Consider the following 20,448-nt stretch of genomic DNA (forward strand, 5'->3'; position numbering starts at 1 on the left):
CTCTGATCAGGTACACTTCAGGTACAGTGTAAAGTCAGCATTCCAACTGAACTCAAAGTACCTTTGCAGGACAGAATGTATTTGCTGGACTACAGGACACTTATTATTTATTTATTTATTAAAAACATTGGAACTCACTGGTTAGGTTTAACGAGGGTCCCTCGTGTGAAGGGCATACACATTCACACACTATTGGCAATCTGGAAATGCCAATTAACCTACCTCCTCTAGCATGGGGAGAACATACAAGCTCTGCACACACAGGGCAGAGATGGGATTCAAACCCCCAAGCGTGGAGGTGTGAGGCAACCATGCTAACCAGTACACCACCATGCCCCCAAAAAGAAAATATAATAATAAGCAAAAGTTAAAAAGACAAAAGTACCAGAAAACTATTCTGACAGGAGTTAGAACTGGACTGTTACACCCAAGAGGATTTTCTCAAAGAAAAAACAAAAAGGGAGATTTTGATTTCACTATTCATATTTTCTTCATTTTGACAATAAATGAACATTTGTTAAAGATTACTGTACGTATAATATATTAAAACATAATCTACAATACACTAAAACCATACTAAATTTCCATTGAAGTTGTTTCTGTGCATCCTTTTGTATCCGTGTGTTCCTGTTTCACAGCTCACATGCAAACACACTTCCTGTTTATATGACAGACATTCGAATGCCAAACTCTGACTTCTCAAATAATCACTGATGTATCGCTATTGTTCTGCTGTATTGAAGCGTAAATATTCTAACTTTGTGTTCGTATTTATCTTGTGTTTCTCTTTTCAGGTGAGCAGAAGGTCTGAGAATGGTTTTCATTACCATTACGCAAATGTAGGGAACACTTGGAAAATATTCTAATCGTAGGCATTAAATACACACATCATAGAGTGGGTTATTCTAAATAAAAGGAAAAAAAGACTGAGTAAAAGCTCTCTGATTTGTTTAGCTGTGTTAGGATGTGATTAATACTTGTGTAATGCAGTTGATCAAGTTTGAATTCATCTATCTACTCGAATGAATTAATATATGAGTTGCATAATAATATTTAATGGACAAATCACATATAATTAGTGATGCATAAATACCAATACCGGTACCATGCTGATTTACTTGTAAAAAAAAAAAATCTCCGATATCAAACATCTGATACTATGTGTGACATAAACCTAGTGCATGTTGCTGCGCTCGGGAACACAAAATGCCAGCAATCTGGAGGTATTTCCATCCATTCATTTTCTGTACTGCCTAACCTACACAGGGGGGCCTGGAGCCTATCTCAGGGAGCTCGGGGCACAAGTTGGGGGACACCCTGTACAGAGTGCCAAGCCATCGCAGGGCAAAATCTCACACACATTACAGGCAATTTGGAAATGCCAATCAGTCTTTGGTCTGAGTACTCAGAAGAAACTCCCAAAGTACTGGGAGAACATACAAGCTCTGTGCACACAGGGTGGAGACAGGATTTAAACCCCCAACCCTGGAGTGCAAGGCAAACATGCTACTACAGCAACTTCTTACAATACAAGCACCTGATCAGTCATCTCACGGCATTTAAACAGTATCTTTATTAATATAGAGTGTTGAGCTGAGCGTACAGAGCAGTTTCAGCCAGTGTGGTCATTAAAAATAACAGTGGAGCTGTAAAGAGAAACTGTTGCACATGACAAGCATTGAGCAACGTCAGCTTCCTCAAGATGGCCACCTTCACACCATCTATTAATGAGACCATTTAAGCGCCATAACATGTTATTTGTGGCATGCTAATCTACTTAGCATGATTAATATTCTAAGTAGGTTAATCATTACTGTATCTGTATTGATGAGTACTAAAAAAAAGTACTTGAACTTGGTTTGAGGAAGAAAAAATAGTTTTTGAGAGTTCTGGTAATCTGTTGTATGGTGTGATATTGAGTGCACAGTTATGTTGTAATCCCATAATTCCACAGGTCATGACAAGAGAAACATGGTAGACAAAACTGTCTCTGTAGAACAACATGTTAGAAATGGTGTATTTCTTTAAATACAAAATATTGTAAACCTTGTCAATGTTTCATAGCTACATTTGATATGGTCAGACAATCTGACACAACCGTTCATCTATCTATACAATCATCCTCATTCACTGAGGAGCAGAGTGGTTGTCTCATGGTTCCTCGAGGCTCCCAGGTTTTCGAGGTTTCCGGCATGTCATTTCTTCTTAAAGACGATGTAGGAGATAAGCAGGACGAGGCTTGCTGAGAGGAACACGATGAGAAACTGGTGGATGGTGAGGACGTTCTCCAGAGTGTGGATCCTCTCCTCCATGGCGCTGGTGTGGAAGTAATCGTACACAGATGCACCGATGCCCCATATCATCCACACTACATCCACTATCAACTTCATGGTTCAGTCTTTTAACCCTCCACACACTATGTTGTGAACCGCTGAAGCTCCACCCTATCTATTAAAGTGTGCATCTGGTACAGGAGGATTTCAGGAGTTCAGGCATCTCATCTGAAGCTGAAAAATAAGAATGGATTACAGCTTTTATTATATTTATAAGCAAGAACATCATACACAATGACATTAGCACACTTTAAGCACAAAGCTCAGGAATTAACATTCCCACGCGCACGCACACTGACCCTAACAGTAATTACTGACGGTTTTGATATCTACACAGTCATAACACAGCCAAAAAAGAGGAATAAACACGGTCCACTCACCCCAACAACGGAAATAAAACACACATCAGCTGTTACTCTACGTGCTATTTTTGTATCGCGCATGCGCGGTGTCACGCGCCCCGCTCTGGCCCTGTCTCAATTTCATCCTCACACACTCCGCACGAGCTTAGGAGCGATCAGCTGGGAGCTATATGAGGCACGAGATAGTTTTACGTCGCGCATGCGCAGTACAAAGAAGCTCATATAGGGTATCAAATGTATCGAAACCTTTTTATACACTCTGACTCTTTCTGCCACGTTGAAGTGCATCTTGGAGGCGTTTTTGTTCAAACGGAAGAAAGTGTGTAAAAGAAAAATGAAATAATGTGTGTCTCACTGTTCCTTATTTGACTAAGGGTTTTTAATTTATAATAAAGAAGGTTTAAAAATGTGACTTAAATGTGTAGACTTGTTTAAAACTTTAAAGATGAAGTACTCCGTCAAGCTGAATAATAATAATAAAAAATCTAACATTTCTTTTAGAATTTTAGTGTAAACATGTACTACTTTATAGAGAAAATCTTGCTTAAAGCTATTAGGTGCATGATGGGAAAAAAAATTGTATGGACTGAGTGGATGAGATAATTGGTAAAATATTAAATGATTCATATTTTAATGTAATCAAAATCACCATTGTTCCCAACAACTAGTCACTCATCACCATTGTTCCCAACAATGACTCACTCATCACCATTGTTTCCAACATCCAGTCACTCATCACCATTTTTTCCAACAGCCAGTCACATATCAGAACTGTTTCCAACATCCAGTCATCACCACTGTTTCCAGCAACCAGTTACTCATCACTATTGTTTCCAACAACCAGTCACATATCAGAACTGTTCCCAACAACCAGTCACTCATCACCATTGTTCCCAACAACCAGTCACTCATCACTATTGTTTCCAACAACCAGTCACATATCAGAACTGTTCCCAACAACCAGTTACTCATCACCACTGTTCCCAACAATGACTCACTTATCACCATTGTTCCCAACACTGGACACTCATCACCATTGCTCAAAACAACCAGTCACTCATTACTATTGTTCCCAATAACCAGTGTAGGGCTAAAATATTAAGGATTAATTACTTAACCCACTGCTCTCCTATAACCAAAGACGGAAATAGGTGCAGCCGAAGTTTGAATGCGTGTTTTAATTTATGATACAAATATCTGACTCCATTTAATTAATTATCTGACTCCAAAATATAATCTTCTAATTAGCCCTGGAAGTATAATACCTCAGTGTTCTGATTATATTTAGTTTAAAACCGTTCCATGCCAAGCTTTCATTATAAGAAAACGTTCCTACGTCAGAGGCTTTTATATAGCCTATAGTAAACAATTATTTTTGTTAGGTTTATGTCGACGTGCAAGCTTGCTTGTCAGAGGTCGATTTTAACGTGTCTAACATAACACACGGTTAGCTTAGGAAAGTATTTCTAATAACCATATAAATACAGTCATGCACTTTTAATGCAACATTCTTTCTTACAGAAGAACCAGTGAAAACTTAGCGATAGAAATAACGAGTGGATTTATTGCATAAACACAAATGAACGATATACAGAAAACAGAAACAAAGAAAACTTACAAAGTCGATGGTCAGTGTCACGGACATAGGATGTGTGATGTTAATAACATTAATGAGATAAAGGCAGCCTCTGATGTTATAAGCCCCTTCCTTGATGTTACAAGCCAGCCTTGGGTTCTCACACTGGAATAAAGTTTGTTTGATGTTGGACGTTCGATATTCGCAGGTTTGCGGAAATTAAGGGACCGTCTCCAAAGTTACATACGACATTGTTAAACACCTTTCCCCCTTCAATAGCATTTGAAGGGAATGACTTACAGACACACAAACAACTGTAAAGTGTTCATATAGGTGTCAGGTAAGATGCACACCTCTTAGATTTCTGATATTTAACAAAATAAACTATTAAATCATATATAAATATTGCCATGTATTTTATTACTGCATGGGCTCATACACAAAATATACCATCATTTAAAGCTCAATATCATTTGAAGGGAATTGATTAAATGTCAGAAATCTAAAAGGTGTGCGTCATACCTGACAACTAGACGAACACTTTACAGTTGGATGTGTGAATGTACGTCATTCCCTTCAAATGCTATTATGCTCTAAATTTATACTGTCGATCGAGTGGGCGCAGATTTTGTGTAGCATTGACATGCTTCTATGAAATGTAAATAAATAATCCATTCTATTGGGCGAACATTGTATACTTTACCTGTATGTATAAATAGTTACATATTAATGAAGCAAGAAACATGAAGCAAGAAAACACGCTGTCGGATTTAGCCACAATCTCATATATATGACTTTTTGCCTTTATACCGAAAGTACTATTCTGAATAATAAAATTAGACCATAGCAGGGAGATTAGACCTAAATTCAAGCTAAATTCAGGCTGAGTGCACTTGTCTTTTCACAAATTGTTAATTATGCTAATATGTGAGTAAGGTTTGATTAAGATAGTAACACACTATTTATGTAGCAGTATATTTTATACATTATGTTTTACATCAGATTACATGTGATTATTCAGTTATTCAGTTAATTGAAAAGAGGTTATTTTTGCCTCGCTGCTCGTAAGGCGCGGTGGCCAAGTGGTAAGGCGTCGGTCTCGTAAACCGAAGATCGCGGGTTCGAACCCCGTCCGTGCCTTTAGGTCACACACAAAATCATACGAACATTTTAGATAACAAGCTCAAGGACATCAAGTGATCTATAATCAATCACGTGACAACCCTACAAGTGTTCTTAAAACAGCATGCAGTTACACGTGTAACTGTGAATTACTGCATTTTACTGATTACTCCAAGGGTTCTTGTGTGTCAGATAGTGACATATCATTCAGTGTATTTGTAATAAATAGATATTTTTCTTAGAACCTTCTCACTGAGTTCAAATGACAGTGCCATTATTTGGGGTTCATAGCACCACTACTATAGTCTCAAAGGGGCAGTGGTGGCTTGATGGTTAAGGCTCTGGGTTACTGATCAGAGGTTCAAGTCACAGCACTACCAAACTGGGCTCTTGAGCAAGGCCCTTAACGCTCTCTCTGCTCCATGCCTGACCTTGTGCTCTTAACCTAGCTTCCTAACATCCATCCATCCATCTTCTACCACTTACTCCTTTTTCAGGGTCACAGGGAACCTGGAGCCTATAGCTTCCTAACATGTGGGAAATTATTATTTTTTTTTTTAATTACTGTGCTGTAATGTATATGTACTCATTAAAAGTAGAGACATAGTGCCATAGATTTTTTAAAATTTTTTATAACATAACTCATAGGTCCAGTTGTGAGCTGTCAGTATTTTAGTCCCATTAACACTTTTACCATATTTTACTGGTCATTCTGAAAAGCTTGAGGATTAAGGTTCAGGAGAGTTTCCTTGATTGCTGAGTCACAGTCGACAGTAACGTGATTCAGCAGGGGTGAATTAAAACTGCTTACAGTCTGTCTTGCCTACCAGTCAGCAGTGTGTACACTGGGTTGCGAAGTCACATATGAGGGCAAAAAGAAGTGCAAGTTCATGTTCTTTAAATAAATAAAGAAATCAATAATAATAAATCCTGAGGAACATAGCACCCTACAGTGACCTACCGTTTTCCCTGTTCAGTAGCAAGAAAATAAAAAACAACAACAACACACATTTAATCAGGTTTTAGGTCCTGACACGACAAACATTTCTTTGCTTATTACTAATTCAACTTAGTATGAATTAAGTTAATATATCACAATATTTTCAATGGCCTGTTTGTTACAAAATAAACTCTATTTATTATCTATCAAAAAATCTATATCTATTATCTATATCTATCAAAACACCTCTAACTATTGGATTAATGATGGATTAAGAGTTGAAATTGAGCACTGAATTTGTTAATAAAATAAAATAACATTGCTGTTGTTGTTATTGTTGTTATTATTATGACCACAAGGTGGCGCTTTAAGCCTAAAAGTAAGTAAATAAACTGTAGTCAACTGTAATAAAGCATAAGATGACACCTGGATTTGAAATATTAGAACAGTGAGAGTTGAAGGCTTCCACAGCTCAGTCCTAAATAGAAATAGCTCACACACATACAACAACATCAGAGGAGTGCAAAAAGTGTGTGTGCGTGTGTGTTTTTTTAATAAACAGGAATGTGCTAAAGTTATTCACGGCAACAGTGATGTAAGCAGGCAGAGAGTGTCAGTATTAGTCGAGATGTCCGTCATGACTCAGTGGATTCGCTCACTGATTCAACTTTTTATTTTTAAATTCAATTGATGTATCTGATTCACCACTCAGACTGAACATCCGGAAATATTTTTAGGATGCCTTCTGTAACTCACAACCCACTAGAATAATGTACTTACTAGAACATCAGCTTTTTAAGAAATGCAGAAGCCTATAATCAATTGCAGTGATCCTTCTTCATTGTCATGCGTTCATTCACCATCAGTAACTGCTTTACCCTGGTCAGGGTCACAGTTGATCCGGATCCTATCCAGGGAACGTTGGGTGTGGGGTCGAACTACACCATGAATGGGACACTATGAGTAAAAACATTTACATATTCACACCTATTTTGAATAGCAAGTCCACCTACCGGCATGTTCTTTGGGAGATGGGAAGAAATGGGAAGAAACGCATACAGACAGTCACCCGACCTCAGGTCGGGTGACAGCGTTAACAACGCTACGATGAAGAGAGCTAATTTATGGAGGCCTCATCAAGTCAAGTGATTAGCAATTTATTAATTTGAATTTGATTTGTATAGCACCTTTACTGTCACAAATCAGCTTCAAACAAATCCAGATGGAGATGTCAATCTGGATCAGATAACGATCAAGCCAGACATGCGAGCTGCAAGGAAAAATTCCCCGAGACTACATGAGGAAGAAACCTTGAGAGGAAACCAGACTCAAAAGGGAACCCATGCTCTTCTGTGTGGCATAGTGAGCACTGTGTTGAAAGGATGTTCGGTATGAGCAGGGATATTAATTAGGGAATAAGAGTGCTGAGATGAGCAGGTACAAATCTACACGATCCAGGTGAGATTATCCACTGAAGCAAGGGTGTGACTTTGGGCATAAATTTTCTCACCCTGTCTTTAGGGTGATGATTAGGTGGGATGATCCGCAGCAGCAGATGGTGAGTGATAAGACTCATCTTACTCGTTGTATGATAATACGCTGTTTGGTAGAAACACTGATGAAGCTGAGCATACTAAAATACAGCTGTCATAACTCTCATAGTCACCTCACAGTTCACACCTCACGTCAATCAAATAATGGCTTGAGTACCACACCAAAGTGCATAGCCAAAACTTTGGTCATTGATTTGCTAACTTTAGAAGAGTCATAATGTTGTTTCTTTAATTAATGAGATAAATGGATAACTAGCTGAACATACACTATATAGCCAAAAGTACATGAACACCTGACCATACCAAATCATTGATACAGTAAGTGCTTGTTGTACATCCCATTCCAGATTTAGTCCCTCCTTTGCGCTTAAAATAACCTCCAGTCTTTTTGGAAGACTTTCCAGTTGATTTTAGAGCATGGCTCTAAGGTCATCTGAAAAGGCCTGGGGCTCAGTCGGCAGTTCAGTTTAGCTCTGCGCAGAACACCTGCGTAATTTCACAACAACTTTGGCAAACCATGTCTTCATGGAGCTCGTTTCGTGCCCAGGGGCACGGTCATGTTGGATCATGTTTGGGCCCTTGGGTTCCAGTGAAGGGAAGACATCCTATACATGGGGAAGGCTCACATATGGGTGTGATAGAGAGGTGTCCACAAACTTTTGGCAATATAGTGTACGTTACGTGAACATAGCCTACCGAACAAAAAAGCGAGAATTCAAATAGTCACATCAAAATAAGGTGGCATGATGATGCAGCAGCTAACTTTGTCACCTCACAGCTCTAAGACTGTTACATGTTCTCCTAGTGTGGGTTTCCTCTCGGTTCTCTGGTTTCCTCCCACTGTTCAAAACAATGCAGGGTAATCAATTGTTCCTGGGTGCTCCTGCCATGCACAACTTGTCAGTCAAAAATCCGCCGTTTGAAAATGTGAATGATTTAAGGTACGTTCACATGTACAGTGACTTGCAGCAGAACCCCCCCCCCCAAAAAAAAATAAAAAAATCAGATACCAGTCCTTTTCAATGAGAGCTGGCAACTTCGACTTAGATATGGGCGTGTCCAGTGATACGACAAACTTTATGCAAATTCGGAGCAGCTTGGTGCATATCGACTACCAATGGGAGTGAAGAAAGTAGAGCGCACATGAGCCTCCTGTGCTCGCTAGCTATTATTTTGCTTTAAAGCCATAAGCTAAGCTAATTGGCGCTCACGTTTTCGCCGTAGACAGATAGCCACAATGGCAATGAGTACACACTGTGTAAAGCGCTTTGAGTGTCTAGAAAAGCGCTAACTAACTAACTTCATCTCATAGGATATGATGCGTTAAAATATATATATACATTATACATACATATACATATATAATATATATAAATATATATACTGCTGAATTTTACATACAAACTCTCTCCCTCCAGAATGTTTCATTTTAGCCAAAAGAAAACTGGTTTGTTGTCAAAAGTGGAATGCTAGTCACGCCTAGCACTGATAAATGTTACTATGGCAACCAGCAGTAGGAACGCCTACTTCATAGACTTCGTAGTACACAGCGACTGAATGGATGTAGCTAAAAGAGTCGTTCAGAAAGAATCGACCTCACCCGATTCAGTGAGATCGATTCATTCGAACGAGTCCACTGTTGTACAGTTTCCCTTTAAAGTTAGTTGCACCTATGAGCTCGCGCAGGGTCCGGGCGCGTCACCGAGCAATTAGAGGGAAACACACACACACACACACACACACCCGCACACACACACACACACACACACAGAGCGGAGTTAGATCCCAAAGCACACATTTCTCTTCATCACTGAAAGGATTTCGGAAGTAAAGGAGGCTCGCGCGCTTTCACACTAAAACCACTGGATCAGAATCTGGAGATGTACACTGACTTTTTTTTTTTTTTTTTGTGTGTGTGTGTGTGTGTGTGTGTATGTGTGTGTATCAAACTGAACAATGTGGGATAGGTGTGGAAAAAACCAGCACAGGTAGGATCAGATCCGCAGTGTGTAATCTCACTGTCCATGCGAGATTAAAATGCTCTACGACGCTCAACTCACTGCTTCATGCTTGTTTAGTAACCCTTAACATTCTGCACTACAGCACTAATCCCAATAACTACTATTATTAACACTCTCATGCTAGCCTAAACATTCATATGCATTAACATATTAATAACTTTTTTTCTTAAAGAAAAAAAATCATTCACTGTGAGTGCACAGTATACACTGTGGTATCTGTGGCAATACAATAGGACAAGCCATAAAAGGCAAGAAAAAATATGAATATATTATATGAATATAATGATATATTATAGTACACTAAAAAAAATTATGTGCGCAAGTCATAATGCAAATATACTGTGCAAACATGAGTGTGTGCCATCATGAAATGATTAACAGCAGTCATGCAATTTTTTTGGGGGGGCGGGGGGGGGGGGGGGGTCATTTCCAAATATATTAAGAGAGCAAAAAAAAAAAAAGAAGTCATAAAGAAACATATGAAAGTATGTGCAATCAGTGTCCTGAAGTAATATTCCACATATATTGCTTGTGGTGATTTATTTTCGATGATAAATATTTAAAGTGGAGCTTCAACTAAGCTGTAATTAGTACCCTTGGTATTAAAGCTAAGAACGATGAAGAGGAGATAAATAAATAAATAAGTACTAAACTATGTACGCTGACTAATACAAATAGTGAAAATACCAACTATTTTACATCAGGATTTTCTTATACATTCTTATTGATGTGCTTTCAGTAGTTCGAAATTTGCCAGCCCTTGTTTTGTTTTGTTGGTTTTTTTGCCTAAGAGAGACGTCTTTCTTTAGCCGTGGTGTCTCAGGTAAAGCAATGGTTTAATTGAATAGTTCGTTATTTCAGCTGTTGGAATGGAAGATCTGAAAAAAATCCAGTTTTTTGGAAGTTTTCGTTCTTCCTTATATACTACAGAAGTATTGCGAATGATACTACATTTATAGAATTGATAGAAAGAGTCATACCCGAGTCATATTAAAATGTGTGTGTGTGTGTGTGTGCGGCTGCGGTGAGGTGTGTTAGAGGTTGGGTCTTTGTAGGCAAGGTGAGTGCTTTACCACGCTCCCTCAACTGGCCTACAAAGTCCCAGTTTCTGGCTCATGTGATCTTCCTGATAATCCATTACTGTCCATCAATGAAGCATTTTCTCTGTACAGACAGGAGACGTGAAACCTGTTGTCTTTTCCCTCCTAAAAAAAAAAAAAATAGTCATCAAGGTTCTTTTTACCTAAGGTCCTCAGGTAATAAGAAAGAATTCGTATAAGACCAGATCAGAATGAAGTCCCATTTGTCCGTTTGTAGGCATGTGCCGAATTTTCACATCATGATCATCGCTTTATCTTTTATGTGTAAAAGGCCAGACAGATGGCGATATTATTCAAACGTCATGTTTTCGAATAATGAACAGAGGTATGGGGTTGGATTTTTTTTGAAGAAGGACTCATGATGTGTTTTTCTGCCAATATTACATTTCTGTAATGTTATATATATATATATATATATATATATATATATATATATATATATATATATATGTGTGTGTGTGTGTGTGTGTGTGTGTGTGTGTGTGTGTATATATATATATATATATATATATATATATATATATATATATATATATATATATATATATATATGTGTGTGTGTGTTTGTATGTGTGTGTGTGTGTTATTATGGTTTACAACATTATTACAATCTGGTGTTTCTTTCTAAATGACTACATGGGTTTGTTTTTATTTTTTACCTTTTACATTGCCTATTACTTTGTGAGTAATGTATAATGCTACAATTTATTTTTAGTCTAATTTTCCACTCATTTAACATGACTCCTGTGCATTATCTCAGATTTATCCATTTGACGAGGTGGAAACAAAATCCGCTCTATTTCCGTCAAACGATCAAGTGCAAGTGCCGAGAAACTATTTAACTTGTGAACAGGCTGAAAAATTCAATACTGAGCAAAAATAATTACGATTGTGATTAAAACACGGTTGAAATACCATGTTTTTTTGTTGTTTTTTTTTTTAAAAAAAAGAAGATTATTATACGAGTAGACCTCCATATCAGTTCTTTGGCACTCTGAGATAAAGCACACAGTAGATACGGATATAAACTCAGCACTGAATTCAGTACTAACAAATGCTTTCTCAGCGATGAGTAGTCAAGAAGTTATTAAAGTGTCTAAAATGAGTCTGAAACACTATTGGAAGGAATTAAAATATAAAAACAAACACACTAAACAGCCCTGAGGATCAGTGTTCATAAATTAATGGCAAGTCACTGTCAGAATAAAAAACGTTAAAATCATAAAGTAGTGCCAAAACTGTTTTGATTAATGCGCAACTTAGAACTATAAATACAAAGGTGATATGGTCGAGTGCGGAGGATAATGTTAAATATTACCGTATCCTCTCTGACAGATTGTTGGCACACACCTGGCTGTACTAGAGTGTACCAAGTGTTTCTAAGTCCGGTGTGGACAAGCAAACAAACAAAACAAAGCAAAAATTTCTCGGTTCAAGCCCAAGAAAAAAAAACATGGGGTTTAGAGAACCATGACGCTGAACAGGGCTCAGCTGAGACTGCCAAAAGTTTTTTCGAAGGCATTTAACACGCGCTAAACACCGGCATGTGAGTGAAGAGGCACGGCAGCGTCGGCTATTCCGCTTCACTTCGAGTCGAGGGCGCAACCCAAATACTACATGGCCTGTTTTTATAATTACTCTGTGTGACTACGGTACTGTTCTTCCTCTTCTTTGTCGTCCCCCCGTCCCCCCACCCCCACATTATTGCTGTAATGTACGCAATCAGAGACTGTATGGAAGACTGTACAGAAGAGACTCTGGTTATGGGATAACGCTTAATGTGCAATAACGCAATTCCCGGCTGTGTTACAATCGAAAAAAAAAAAGGCATAATAAGAAAAGGAAAAACGACGAGATTCTCACACTGACGCATACGTAGATATCGGGCGTCACGACTGCATGACTCCGTGACAGTACTGGCTTGTTTTTCAATCATGTCCTGAAAGAACTCATGATTCATCTAGTTTCCTCGTCATGCCGAACAGTAAAAGTAGCCTCTCGGATCAGTATTACGGCGTTTAATACAGAGGAGATCCAGTTATATTACGCATCAGTAATATAATTATTACTTTGATAATACAGTTGAGTTTGAATTGGAAACAGAGCATCTAACAGACACATAAGGTCCCTGCTTAATAAAATGTCCTCCGTTTAAAGGCCAGATTACTAATAACTAATGCGTACAGGTGTTCAAAAAGCCCACTTAACGGGTGTTATGATATATCGAAAATCTCGCGGTATGAAAGCGTAGGTTAAAAGTATGACGGTTTTTCACTGCATGAAGGAAATATACGGAAACACACAATCTTGTGGTACAAATGAAAGGAAAAACGTATTACAAAAAGGGAGGGAGGAAAAAAAAAGATCCTTTAATTGGTCGTCTTTCTTTTATCATCTAGAACGGTATTTTTGAGAGGGATTTTTTCCCCCCATCAGATTGTCAGTATTTATCACGTCGTCATTACAAAGCTAAAAGAGATTGAGAGAGTGTGAGAGAGAGGCTGTAAGGAAAGGTAGTGCACAGAGGAAAAAAAAAATAAAAATCTAACTAGCACAGCAGTGTGAAGAGCTGCTTAGCCAAAAATAGATAGCTGTTTCGTTTAGTTGAATTCAGCCACGCCGTGTTCTCGTGTGCATTCGATAGCCGTGGTGTATGATAAAGAGAAGAACGTGCTTGAAATGCCAGCAAGAACAGCAGCGTAACATGTTTACAACAGCAGCGGATTATACAACCAAAGAGTGTTTCAGAGGTCGCTCTAGTTTGATTTAAGGCGAGTCCAGAGGGAGAGGGTTGAGAAATTTTTAGGGAGTCGTAGCCAGACATAAAAGCGGTGCAAACCACCCGAGGAAGGAACTGGATCAGGTAAATAAATAAATAAATAAATGGACAAATAAATAAATAAATAAAGCATGTCCAAAGTGTCCGTAGTGTATGAATGGGTGTGTGAGTGTGTATGATTGTGCCCTGCGATGGACTGGCACCCTGTCCAGGGTGTACCCCGCCTTGTGCCCGATGCTCCCTGGGATAGGCTCCAGGTTTCCCCGTGACCCTGAAAAGGATAAAGCGGTATAGAAGATGGATGGATGGATGGATACATAAATAAACAAACAAACAAATAAATAATAGTAATAAAAGCGTTTTAATTGGTATTTTGAAAAAGTCAATGGTGAGGTAACGGTCCGATCGTACACACACCGTAACAACCTTAACGCCCAGTTATCCATTTGAGGCACCAGTATGTATATATTTCCCCATGAAGTAGATCATATTCAAAAGAACGGTTGATGCGTCATGAAGAGATAATACAATTCCAGCGACGTTCAATACAACTCCATACTAAACGCAGGCAGCTTTTTTTTTGGCACGTCTCTTTTCGTTTGACGCAGCATGAAGCACTTATTTCTAGAAAGCCCTGCATAACATGCAAATATCTGTAACGACTACCAGATTATTATAAATGTGCGTCACCGTGTTCGGAGAAAGGCTTGGAAACCAGTGAGATTTTCACTTTTCAGCTGCTACAGCTTGACGTTTTGGTGTGGGGTTATTATTTCTGTTCATTATTTCGATATATTATTATTATTATTATTATTATTATTATTATTACGTCCATCCAGCACAAACACATGCACTGCCAGTGACAGAAAGAAAGTGGGACATGGATACTTCATTATGCATTAATAAGGCATTTGAGGGTTTGTTTGGTGAACCAAATATCCATTCTTTAATTTTTTTAGGTTGTTGAATATTAAAATTAGGTTCAAAAAAGAAAAAAAAAAAGAAGGCACATCTCTATTAGTAATACGTCTTTCGTTTCAGCTTAGACGACTGCATTTGTTTCCTGTTGCACATTTGGCTGTTATGTTACATAGTGCACGTGTGGAAGAGCCTTTTGTGATTCAGTCCATTTGCTGATATGACATCACCATTACCGTAGAAACAGCCTTAAATATGATTGGCGTTGTCAAGCCTTGGCTCGGCTTGTTTTGAAGAAACACTCACGCAGAGTAGCTGCAATCAAAACAGCGATTTCATTCGTCGATTTGTGTATACGTCTCTCCCGATTCAATAGATAGGATCCTGGTCACGTTTGACTGGAGTTCTGTTTGACGGCTAACCAAAGCTAGTCGACGATAACGTTATGGCAGAGTGTGACCACTGCTACAGTGCTCAAAAGTGAAAAGCCACCATAGCTACGAATACGGTATTGGCAATGACGAAACATATATTTTCATTATTAGAGGCTCTTCATTGTTGAATTTTGTATCTCAGTCCTGTATAGGCTTTCAGCCAAACTTACATGATTTTGCTGTGGCTTATTTAAAAAATTTGCAATGCAACTTGCAGAATTTTTTTTGTGTGCTTTCTTTTCTCGTAAAAACGACTCGGATCGGCGAAATCGCAGTCGCGCAAAATTGTTTCGCACGGTCTTTCGCAGTGGTGTTTGTCGGTAAATGAGACCTTTTAGCTGTACGCATGTTCGACGCACGTGGATCGAAGAGGGCTTCGGCTGACAGCGTGCAATGATGATGTCACGTGACGCGCCGTGGCCCAAATCTGAGGAAAATCTGCTTGGTTTTGCGTTCATTTCTGCGATCGCAGAATCGTGAAATCCTGGAGGGACACATTTCTGGTATAGAATTCGGCCGGGATTTTAGCAGGGTCATCTCGTACAGGGTAACAAGCAATCATCTTAAAAGACTGCTGAGGTTGAAACTACATGCTATTAATTTGGAAGCTTTTCTGAGCACCACCGACCGGTCTGTCGGTGTTGGGTCAGGCAAATGATTGCGCTGTGGGTTTTCAGTTTTAATAATCTTTGGGGGGGGGGGTTATTAAAAAAAAAAAGGAATACTGTAGATTAAGAACAACTTCCAGTTTATGAAGCCATAATGGACATATTGACATTGTAAGCTGACGTCAGATATGAAGAGCAATGAAGAAATCAAACAGATACTCGTCTATCACTTCTCTCACAGATTCCTTCATTTGATTGACTTTTTTTCAATTTATTTTAACTTCCTCTACTTTTCTCATTCTTTTTTTCTTTTTTTTAAATAGTTTTTTTTTCTCCTTTCTTTTTTCCTTCTTTCCTTTTTTTCTAGTTCTATTTCCCCACCCTCTCTTTCCTTCCCCTTTTAACACTTTCAAACTGTTAAGCTTTTGAAAACATTTTTAAAAAAATCCAAAACCCCACTTAAATCTTTCTTTCATTCCTCCATCCTTTTAAATTCCTTTCCAATGCACAGTATTTCCTTCAGGAAGTGCACATCTAGGCCAGAATAGAGCTTTGGCGAAAAGGAAAAGAAAGGAAGTATGTCACGGTATTATAAGACGTAAGACATAGCAGATAAATCTGTCCACATTTCTTTATTTCGTTCGTTCCTATCCAGGACAGACAAGTGCTGAGTTTAACACTAATAACAACAACAACAACAACAACAATAATAATAATAATAATAATAATAACTGTTTAAAGGGTCTCACTAATGGATCGAACAGTGGCTCTCTGGCAGTAACGGGATCTGAACTCAAAACATTCCGCTTTCTGGCGCAGAGCTACGAGTACCGCTGACATTTTGTTTCTTTCTTTATGTTGTTAGACCTCATCTGTCATCTTGTTGTTCTGAAATCCAACTGTTGCCTATTTTTAACACGCAGGATGGTGAGCACAGTCCAAACACGCAAAAAAAAAAGTTTCGCTGAAGGAAAAAAAAAGAAGCTTGTTGAACTCAATAACCTCTCCCAGCCCGGTGCTCAGATCCCAAAGCAACCCCCACTTTATAAGAGCAACGTATAAAGCCTCTGGCATATGTGTGTGATTGGAGGCTGTGTGTGTGTGTATGAGAGAGAGAGAGAGAGAGAGAGAGAGAGAGAGGAAAATTCTCTACACTCTCTTTCTAAAGTTTCTCCTTTTGGACGGCTGACAGAGGCGTTACGGCCACAGCAAGAGTGAGAGAGAAAGAGACCGAGAAAGAGAGAGCGCGGACGAACGAGAGGCAGCAAGAAAAATGAGGGACTTTTAGGGGCAGCTGTGTTTTATTAACCCAGTCATAATGCCCCTAAAAATCCTTATTGCTCTTGCAATGTTCAGCGAGCACACTTCTTCTTCTTCTTCTTTTCCAGTCTCGTCTTAACACGTCTTCCACAGAGACACCACCATAAGTCCTCTGCGCGGATGATCTAATACATGCGCGCCGTGATGATAAAGAAGATCTGCGATACACGATCCATGACACAGCGCTATATGCTCAATAATCGATTATACATGATGCTACGACGTGGAACGTGCACAATATTGTGCTAAATATCAAGCGTTTAATTTGAGATAGTAGATAGGCTCGAGCTTTAAAAATAGCGTTCGGATGCATTCATTAATTAATTAATAACTACTTGTTAATTAACTACTAATAATGGAGCTATTATTTAGTAATTACTTAGTAAGCATTCGTTCATTATTAACTGCTCAGAATGATTTTATTTACGCTATACTGTCACAGATACAACATGAGCACTCACATAAACCACTGACGAAAATAGTGTTGCTTTGTTAAGCAGCAACATGAACCAGTCCATACAGGATTTTGTGGGGTAAATGTTCGTAAATGAGACCTTTTAGCTGTATGCATGTTCGACGCATGTGAATCAAAGAGGGCTTTGGCTGAATGCGCGTCCTGATGACGTGACATGACAATTTGGACAATTTTGAAAATTTGGATGCGCATTCATTTCTGCGATCGCAAAATGGCAAAAATCCTGGAGGGACTGAACAGTAACAAAATAATCACATCGTTTGAAATTGTTGTTTCGTACGGTTCGCACCGCTATTACTTATTATCACTCGAAAAATATTTCTTGTTTTGTTTTACTTTCCTAGATGACATGAGATCCACATAAAAACCTCTTCCTCTTCATCATTTAAGCCTCCGACATACCTTAAGGCAGGAATCCCAAATGCACTACATGTGCTCACTACATAAGGTATAAATAATATTATGGCATGGTTGTATAGATAGAATGCAAGCCACAGAAAACTCTGGAAATGGTTCGCTATTTGCAATATGTCACTTGAAACCCGAATAAACATCAGTTACATGGATTTATTCAGCACATCTGTCCTAAATCTAGCAAAACAAGACGCATTTACTCAACAAGTAACGGCTGTTTCTATAGACAAAAGCTACTGAGTTTAAGAAGCCGAGATCACTGTGGATCTCTTTTGCTTTTGAATATGTAAATATTGTTATTATTTGTCTTAGACAGTCATAATTCCTGTTCTATAGTTCAGCATGAGTGATAATATTGTAAATCCTGATATAATTATCATGGCATGGAAGAGAAATATCAGCACACATTTAATCCGCACACGAAAATGTGTTTATCTTATTCACATCTCAGGAAACTGACTTTGATTATGATTATATTATAATATATAAGTAACTATAGAATATAAATGACATCATAATTTTTTAAAATGCTGTTTATTCTTTATTAGACACATATACAGTCTTAAGAGGCACATGGGAACTAGACTCATTTGTTGTATGACGTCATTTAGTAGTCCTTAATTATTGTTTATATCACAGGACTATGTTAGATTGATGGTTCCAGGTGGTGGAAAGGTCCACTACATACATATCTGATGTGGTAGTGAAGGTCCTGTGGTGGTCTCTTTCCATTGCTGGATTAGGGGTAGAAGGGGCTTGCGCACAACAACAGATGAACTACAGTCAGTAATTCCTACAAAGAGACCTATAGCATATATGGTATATATATATATATATATATATATATATATATATATATATATATATATATAGCATATATGGATCTGATCAAATGGTGACTCAGTGTGCAACTGCACCTCATTATAAAGACCGTGTCCTGAGCATTTTGCTCCACTGGTGCTGGATTGATACCAGTTGGCATGAAAGTGCAAAAAAAACCACCAAAAAGCACCAGGTTGTTTGATTCAGAGGCCTTGAGTGTGTGGAATCTCAAGCCTCTCTCCCTGCACGACCTCTAATTAACACACACACACACACACATACACACACACACACATACACATCACTTCCCAGTGCTGTGAGCCATCCATAGCCAAAAACTTTATGACAGTGTTTGGATGGCACATTATAATGAACCACACTGGTATGCTAAGAGCATTAAACGAAAACGGAAAACCGAACTAGGGCTGAGTCGATATATCATTACTAAGACACACGACGAAACCTGATTATTATTACATTATTATAGCCCTGTCGAAATCTCAAATCCGATTGGTCGGAAGGTGTTGAGATTTATTTTCTATAACCGCAGCTTTGACAGTAGCTCGGGCTACAAGGCAAATTACAGGTTTATATTATTGCTGTAGATTGTCACTGTTTCTTTAGATACAATCTGCGCAGGGATTTGTAGGCTAGACACTCCACATAAACGGCTTTACAGAACGTGTATCTGTTGATATGGGGAAGTTTTTGCTGACGAGATACTTGTATATAGCAAGTGAAATGCTTGCATATACAAGTATTTCACCTAATATACAAGTATTTCACCTACTATATACATGTATTTCACCTACTATATACATGTATTCTACTATATACATGTATTTCACCTACTATATACATGTATTTCACCTACTATATACACGTATTCTACTATATACATGTATTTCACCTACTATATCGTAGCCGAAATACGTGTATTTCACCTACTATAAACATGTATTTCACCTACTATATACACGTATTCTACTATTTACATGTATTTCACCTACAATATAGACGTATTCTACTATATACATGTATTTCACCTACTATATACACGTATTCTACTATATACATGTATTTCACCTACTACATACAAGTATTTCACATACGGTATACAAGTATTTCACCTACTATATACATGTATTTTACCATATACATGTATTTCACCTACTATATACAAGTATTTCACCTACTATATACACGTATTCTACTATATACAAGTATTTCACCTACTATATACATGTATTTCACCTACTATATACACGTATTCTACCATATACATGTACTTCACCTACTATATACATGTATTTCACCTACTATATACATGTATTTTACCATATACGTGTATTTCACCTACTATATACACGTATTCTACTATATACAGGTATTTCACCTACTATATACATGTATTCTACTATATACATTTATTTCACCTACTATATACAAGTATTTCACCTACTATATACATGTATTTCACATACTATATACACGTATTCTACCATATACATGTATTTCACCTACTATATACATGTATTCTACCATATACATGTATTTTACCTACTATATCGTAGCCGAAATACGTGTGTTTCACCTACTATATACATGTATTTCACCTATTACTGACATGTATTTCACCTACTATATACACGTATTCTACTATATACATGT

General features: G+C 38.0%; 2 long non-coding RNA genes and 1 other non-coding gene across 4 annotated transcripts in view; 2 read left to right on the top strand and 1 right to left on the bottom strand.

Moving 5' to 3' along the window:
* Nucleotides 1-1,550: 1,550 nt before the first annotated feature.
* On the bottom strand, nt 1,551-4,787 carry LOC128635339 (uncharacterized). 2 transcript variants are annotated; one of them, XR_008398314.1, is made up of 2 exons: nt 4,314-4,787; nt 1,551-2,507 (listed from the first exon to the last, which is right to left on the bottom strand). It is a non-coding gene; the product is annotated as an uncharacterized LOC128635339 (long non-coding RNA). The 2 variants fall into 2 exon arrangements; XR_008398315.1 differs by lacking the exon at nt 4,314-4,787 and adding an exon at nt 2,714-3,102.
* A 552-nt stretch (nt 4,788-5,339) lies between these two features.
* Nucleotides 5,340-5,411, top strand: trnat-cgu (transfer RNA threonine (anticodon CGU)). Its single transcript has one exon. It is a non-coding gene; the product is annotated as a tRNA-Thr (tRNA).
* Nucleotides 5,412-9,558: 4,147 nt separating this feature from the next.
* Nucleotides 9,559-20,448, top strand: part of LOC124626471 (uncharacterized) — a 28,336-nt gene continuing 17,446 nt past the window's right edge. The window contains exon 1 of the long non-coding RNA XR_008398317.1: nt 9,559-9,874. This is a non-coding gene — a long non-coding RNA (uncharacterized LOC124626471). The remainder of the gene's footprint in view (nt 9,875-20,448) is intronic.

The sequence above is a fragment of the Ictalurus punctatus genome, chromosome 2 (assembly GCF_001660625.3).
Source record: "Ictalurus punctatus breed USDA103 chromosome 2, Coco_2.0, whole genome shotgun sequence".
Taxonomy (NCBI): Eukaryota; Metazoa; Chordata; class Actinopteri; order Siluriformes; family Ictaluridae; genus Ictalurus; species Ictalurus punctatus.